Genomic DNA, 7,580 nt, shown 5'->3' with positions numbered 1-7,580 from the left:
CCACACGTGAAATTAAAGTGCTTCAGTCCTCATATGAGCAAGGGAGAACAGTACACCATTACTCACCTGAATAGATTAATCTCTTTTTGCATACAAACAAAAAGTATGTCTGTTCCTCTCACTTTTCATATAGGGTATGTTCATCAGTAAGGTCTCCTCTCACCCATGGATCTGCAGTTCCATTTCAACATGTAAAAAGTGTATCTAGAAATGAGCATAGAAAGCCTCTTTTAGCTCTGACTCACCAAACACCAAGTTACACACAAGTCTGGCATGTGTTTCTCTCTTAGCAATGCATTTAGCACTGTGTCAGGCTCTGGGCTTTCCTAATAGGCTGATATTTAGGAGATCCTGTTTGTTTTCTTTAGGGTAACACTACTTGGAGAGGGGAACTGTTTTTTTTTTTTAGCAACTCAGGTTATTATGCCTTCACACATTTTAACCTTCAGAAATTGGTTTTCAGACTGACATCAACTGTCTTGAATTATGTCAAAAGGCAGGTATGTCTGAAGCTTTCTCTGCAAAATGCATTATACAAACAAGACACAGTGACAGCCCGAATTTCTTCCCAACACACCTAAATGAATCACGTAGAAGGAAGGATATTTTCTCTGCCTTTTACACACAAGAAACTGAGGCTTACAGTTAAGCAAAGAGGCTCATCACTGTAGTGGACCAAGGACTGGCCCAGTGCTTTTGCTGTGGTCGTCAACCCAGAGGTGTCATCTTCTTTTCACACAAGACAAGTTGTCTTGAACTTGGGCTCATTGTAGCAAAGAGGAATTAAATCAAAGGTGTCTCCTTCACTTGGATGAACTATGGTACAGGTGGAAAAGCTACAATATCTTTTTATTTTACTTGTAAAAGAAACATTAAAAAATCTGCAGGCAGAATATTTTTTCAGGTTTCTTTCCTAACCCTAGAGTGGCTGTAAAACCTCAGCAGTTAAATATGTTTTCTCTGGCTCCAAGTCTAATGCATCCATAAAAATTACATTTTAAATAAAGAAAACATGTTTTGTTCCAGCTTCAGAGTGGCCCTAAGACATTACATATTTTCTAAAAATGCATTTAACTATTTATTTAAAAAAATCCTTCAATACACCGTGACTGAATAATTTGTTGAGAACTCCATATACATTTTAATCTTCAAGTTATCAACCTTAAATCAGCATTTTGAGGTCCGGTAGAAGAAAAACCTTAGATTAAAAATCTGTCATATTTTCCCCTCAAGAGCACATTTAGTTCATGGCCTCAGTGGAGGTGTCTGGGGTTAGATTTTGTGTTCTGTGAGAAGTATAACTCCCTTTGTTTTCAAGTCAACTCCAGATAATTTCCAGACAGCTTGAAAAGGTTTCAGAACCTCAGTAGTAAAGAGAAATGTCACCAAACACTTCAGTCTCTTGACTAAACCTGGGATTGTCCCTCTCAGAGTGGAAGAGCCTCATGAGATGTGTGGATCTTTCAGAAAGGATCCATCCTGAGAATGCACTGCATGATTTCCATTGTTATTTCCGAGCTGTAGTAAGGGCTCCCTCTTCAATCTTGAGCAAGTCACTTAACAATTTGCATTTAATTTTCTTCTTTGCAGAATGGGAAAACTAATTTTTACTGGCCTTCAGGCATATCATACAGAGAGATCAATTCAGCAGGCAGCATTTTGCAAATGCCTGTTTTAATGGAGCTCTTTAAAGGGGAGGAGAATGGATATGCTCAGACTGCCCATGAGAACAAGTTGTCAGGGTTCACAGTATGCAGACCTGTGCTGTTCCCTGAGCTTTACTGTGTCACACTGGAGGTAAAGGACAAAGGTGAAATTAGGGGTTAGAGGGGAAGAGCTCCTTTCAAGGGTGGATATAACTGTATAAAACTGTTCTCTGCTTTTTTCTCCATTACCAACTCTTCTAAGAGCCTCCAAAACTTAGTTCCAGGAGACCTACATACAGTAGGATTATTTTCCCTTGTTTTCCACCCTTATTCTTGCAGGTCTTAGGTCTTGACTATCCCTCACAATTATGTATGAGCACTCTTCATTTCTCAGGTGAAATACATACCAATCCGCACAGGTTCTGGTATATCAGGTCCATGTGGGACTCTGAAGCAAAAATTTGGGAAGAGTTGCTAAAAAGGGTAGAAGAGGTCATTCAGGTGTCTTTAGGTTCAACCACCCTCTGTTCACTGCAGTTGACTGGGAGTATTTTGCCTTCATGGAGTGCAAGTTCACGGATTTCCAGCTCCAACTTACCTTCCTGACTCATTCTGTTGCCATAAGTCAGTGAGAGCTGTGGGATAGAAGCTGCAGCCTCACAAGAGGTAACTCTGTCACCAGCGCCTGTGAGCACAGTGCACAGCAAAACCATGCCCAGGGAACCTCTGCCTTGCCAGGACCAAGACACAGGGCACACAGGGCCAGCAGCACCCTGCCTTCACAGGTACACTTGTTGCCCACCACTCACAGAGCTAAGCCAGTTCCCTGATCCTCACTGGAGCTCTTCTGGGGACTCCTGGAGATTATCTGCATTTCTCTGTAAAACTTCTTGATAAGCCTTTTAAAATATTGAAATAAAAAGCTGACAGCAAGAGCAAGTGGACTATAGTCATCTACACTTGGAATACAGCGAAAGGTATACATCCTCTATTTTTTTTATATAAAGTGATTTTAATTTCATGTCTGGAAGTGCCTGCTGTCCTTTTCTAAGATTCTCAGTTCTGCTTAGTATGAAGCATTATAAACATGGTTAAGCAGAATCTGTTTATGTTGGAAGTTTAAGGGAATAAAAATATTTTCACGGGTCTGCTAAAAAAATGCCATGACCAGCTCTGTCTCATGCTAGAGAGCATTAATGTTAGGGACAGCCATAAAAGCCACAGTCTCTCTTTATCAGAGAGAAACTGGAACACTTCCTTTTTTTCTCCGACAAAGGACTGTCACATTAGTCCCAAAATAATGAGCATTGTTTATTCATATCCCAATAATTTTGGTTAGGCAATGATGAAGCCATCGCAAACATTGTCTGCTAGTCGAAGACCAGAGAGACAGCTCTCAATTACCACAGTACTGTTTTGTTAGATTCCTGATTCCTGATTCCTAGCCAGAAGCAGGATCGTCACCCTTTTGCAAGAGGTGACTGTGAGAGCTGAAGGAGTAAAAGAGGAGAGTAGATTAATATGAGTGTATGGTTTTGTGAACTGTGTCCAGGAGACCCTGAATTTAGTGCTTCACCTGACTGGTTGTTTATGAGATGTCAGCAATCCCCCTGCTGCCATGGGGCAGGGTGTCTGTGACGTGAACACAACCAACGGCAGTACCAAATGGTGCCACTGAGAATTAATTGTCTTTTGTTACATCAGTGTAATGAACTGTTTTTCAGAGACATCTGGCTTCCCTGCCTTAGGGTGGGGAAAGGTACCAAGGAGGTAGGAAAAGGCTTTTCTTCAGCACATTTTGTCTACAAATATTGCTATTGTTATTGCTTGCTGCCATGGCCCTGCTCTTCCGCATGGTTGATCCACACTGCTAGTTGTTCCCTTCCAAACACCTCCACGCACAATCTCCTCCCACATTCCTCACATTTAGATTAAAAAACACTGCAGAGTCCACTTGAGGCTTTTCCTTGGTTTTCATGATCTCTGCTAAACTCTTTTCTTGTCTAAGACCTCACCACAGCACACGAAAAGAACAGGTACTGACCAGCGTAGAGTGACTTTTGCCACCATTTCCTACATTAACACACAGGATCAGTGTCTCTCTAGGAGAACTGGGACTTTATTTTTAATAAATGGCCTGTGAAAGCATTTCCATTAGAGTTGGTTTGGTGCATTATAACTAAGTGGACAGAACAGAGTGAGGGTTTGTTTATCTAGGGAAGTTTGGATCAGATGGAACATCTGGTTTTCATTGAAATCCTCAACTTTACCAAAAAAAAAAAAAAAAGAGTCCATCTGGCTTAATAGAGACTCAAGGAAAGCAGGTGGCTGACATGATTGCAAGAGAGTTGAAACGGGATCAAAACAGGAGCATCCTCTGAAGTCTCAGTTTTAGCATTTTAGCATCCAGTTTGTAGGCCTGAATTAGTAAAAGGATTGCCTGTAAGTGCTAAGTGTACAAAGAATCATGTAGTTTCTCTGTTTTCTTTTCTTTCATTGTAAATCTTAGTATCATGTGATTCGGCCTAACCATTGCACAAGTTTGAAAAAATACATGAGCAAACATTTTGCAGCAGGTAACACTAACATACTCAGCTTTGTAGAAGCCTCAACACAACCACATTGGATAGACCACCTGCTACTTGTTCAGAGGCACAGGATATCCAACTTAGCTGTCAGTGCTAGGAAAGAGTTTCGAGACAGATGAATAATGCTAGGAGTCAAGCCCGGCTGAAAGATTTCTTCTGAAAGAAGTCCCAGTATGCGTCATCTGCTTCTGTAGTTTCAGGAAACAGGAGTGATGAAAAGAGAAACATTCCCTCAGTCTGCTGGTGCTCACCACTGTCCCCAGCGACATAGGATGACTCAGATTCCCTAGGATCCCTAGAGAACAAAGTCTTTTCATTTCTAACTAGGTTAGACTTCCTTTTTAATGAGGGAGATGTACCCTGTATAGTACAGCAATTTGTCCTGGCTATCATATTTGATCTGGAAAACACTTATTGAGGAAACAGAGATGCTGCCATAGGAAAAAACATTGGGACTGGCAGAGACTGTTGAACATTTTTCTTAGACACCAGGAGGTGCTTTGAAATGGTGCTTTGCACTGTCTATAAGTAGCCTTATGCCTTGGTACTGTGTTTGTGTGAGAAATAATGTGAAGAGGTGCCCTGTTTGTGTATGGGCATACATGTCTGTTTTGCTGGCTATGCCTGGCTGCTAGCCTGGCCCTGAGACTGTGGGCCAGGACCAAGTGGTATCATTTTGTGATTGTACCATGAAAGTGATATTTCAGTTAATATTTTGCAGATCAGCTAAGGATTACATGAAGGAGTCAAAGAAAGAACTTAGGCCCCTCGATCCTCAGTTCCTGCTCTAATAAAGGAGTGATTAACATTACAGTTCATTATTGCTTTCAATTTCAACTCCCATATGAAGCTAGAGGAACTGCAGTACTAGTCAGAATCCTATTTTCTGCCTGTCAGTTAAGCAAATGAAGTCCCAAGACAGTCTGACTCACCTTCATATTTAAAAGAAAATTCTTTATTCCAACACACCTGTGTCTTTTTTAAAATGTGTCTTTATTCTGAAAAGCGACTGTCAAAAAATCACATCCTTTCACTCAATAGATCTATTATCTGTCTGTATTTTTATACAATGTATTTAGTAGTAAAATGAATTTTTACATCTTTTTCTTTCACTGCTAAGGTTTGACAAAGGTATGAGGGAAAAAGCTGTTTCCCGTTCGGGCTCATGTGTCACCAAAACAGTTGTTAAATGCTTTCCATTTCCAGGACCAAAATGCTGCTTTCTCAACTATTCCTTTGCAAACTCAGAGGACAATTTATTTGCAAAGGTTTAATTGTGAGCAGAATTTGATGTAATGAAGCTTTAATGGCAAGGCTGTATGAGCCAGAAAATGCACAGCTTGACTTTCAGATCCCAAGCTGAGTCTGCAAGTGGAGATGCTTCTAAACTGAGAAAATGTCATTCAAGTCACTCAGGCACAATAAATGTGAATCCCTTATCACCCTTTTTATCATCAAGAACAGGCTCATATGAACACTAATGGAGGACTAAGATGCTGATGGTTACTTCTGCATAACCAGGGTAGTAGATAACGGCAAGACTCAAAGAAGCATTGTGTAAAACCTGTAAAAGCTCAACACACACAAATGACCAAATGTGTTTTCTTCAGAGCAGAACAACTGTGGTGCACCAAAAATGCCCCACCTTTCCAACTCTACCAGTTTGTCTAAACAAAATTGTCTCCTTAGAAATCTTCCCTTGGGCTTTAATGGCTGCTGTGACACTTTTGCTCAAGAACTCATCTGGAAAGTCAAGTTCTAGTAAAGCCTTATGTTGTGATGGCCATAAAAATCCCTGATTTGGGGTGCAGGGTAGTGAAATATACCAAACTACCAGGAGTTCAAGACCGGGTGCCTGTTCTAGGTACAATAACAAGTACAGCAATATTCCTTGGAGAAAACAACAAAACAATTTTTGCTGGCTAAGAGTGCCCAACAAACTTTCCAACTCCTCATTCAATTTACTGGTGTGTTCTAAAAATCATTTTTATAGGAAATCAGTATTTAGAGTCTGTTCACTCATCTTTCCTGTGTCAGGTTCTTCCTCCAGGCAAAACCAGCCTAAATAAAATAGCTGACACTGTCCTTTTTTACATAGGCAAGTACTGAGTATCGAGAGACTCTTGGCGTTTGGGAATGTTTCCAGGCAAAGCCAAGCTGGTTAAACAGCCATCTGCAATGTTGCAGATGGAAGGTAAGAAGGTGAAGGTAAGAAGGTAAACGTAGACTTTGATAACTGGGTAACTCTAATTGTTGGGAGAATGTTTTGTTCTGCAATTATGCTTACCACCATTATGTTGTTGCCAAGGACTGAGTTCACCCCTGCTGCAGCTTTGTAATTACTTGTGCACTGGGAGTTGAATCACAGAATAGTTTGGGTTGGCAGGGACCTGGACATTTTGAACTAGATCAGGTTGCTCAGAGCTGCATCCAGCCTGACCTTGAATGTTTCCAGGGATGGGGTATCTACCACCTTTCTGGGCAACCCGTTCCAATTTTTCACCACTCTCATAACAAAAGAAAATGTCTTCCTTATATCTAGTCTGAACCTACCCTCTTTCAGTTTTAAACCATTACCCCTTGTCCTGTTGCAACAGGCCCTACTCAAATGTCTGTTCCCATCTTTCTTATAAGCCCCCATATGTACTGAAAGGCTGCAGTAAGGTCTCTTTGTAACTTTCTCTTCTTCAGCTTAACAGTCTCAACTCTCTCAGTCTTTCCTCCTAGGAGAGGTGTTCCATCCCTCTGATCATTGCCCTCCTCTGGACCCACTTCAATAGGACCACATCCTCTACTGAAGGCTCCAGAGCTGGATGCTGTAGTTCAGGTGAAGTCTCACAAAGGCAGAACAAAGGGGCAAAATCATCTCCTGGATCAACTGGCCACACTTCTTTAGATGCAGCCCAGAATATGGTTGGCTTTCTGGACTGCAAGCGCACATTGCTGGCTCATGTTCAGAATTAATATCAAAGGGCACTTCAGATAGTTGTTTTCTGATATCATATTTATATCTTAACAATCAAATTAAATAAAGGAATTAAAGGCCAGCTCTGAATCTCGTTAAATTTATTGTCATACTGCAAATTGATGGAGATACCTTTAAAAGTGTTCCATAATAGCTCAATTCAGCTGTCACGTAGTCAGTTATAACTTGTCCTATTTTTGCACCAGTATGCTTGTAACAAATGTGGATAGACCCTCTCCCAAATCTTTGTTTGCGAAGCCTAGCCATGATTTCCCCTAATATTTTGATTTATTTGGCTAAACATACCAGTGTTACTGTATTGCTGACTTATTTACTTGTTTCAAAAACTATAGTTCCTGGCTGGTTTATCAGTCATTCCAA

The 7,580-nt window shown here is 40.8% G+C and overlaps 1 long non-coding RNA gene across 1 annotated transcript; it reads left to right on the top strand.

Annotated features, from left to right (window-relative positions):
- Positions 1-3,327: 3,327 nt before the first annotated feature.
- On the top strand, positions 3,328-6,999 carry LOC127470173 (uncharacterized). The gene is made up of 3 exons (XR_007904192.1): positions 3,328-3,416; positions 6,333-6,428; positions 6,949-6,999. It is a non-coding gene; the product is annotated as an uncharacterized LOC127470173 (long non-coding RNA).
- The last annotated feature ends 581 nt before the right edge of the window (positions 7,000-7,580 follow it).

The sequence above is a fragment of the Manacus candei genome, unplaced genomic scaffold, assembly GCF_025592945.1.
Source record: "Manacus candei isolate 608988 ecotype Guabito, Panama unplaced genomic scaffold, ASM2559294v1 h1tg000019l, whole genome shotgun sequence".
Taxonomy (NCBI): Eukaryota; Metazoa; Chordata; class Aves; order Passeriformes; family Pipridae; genus Manacus; species Manacus candei.
The sequence above is the reverse complement of the archived record's forward strand: the minus strand, read 5'-3'. Positions and strand labels throughout refer to the sequence as shown.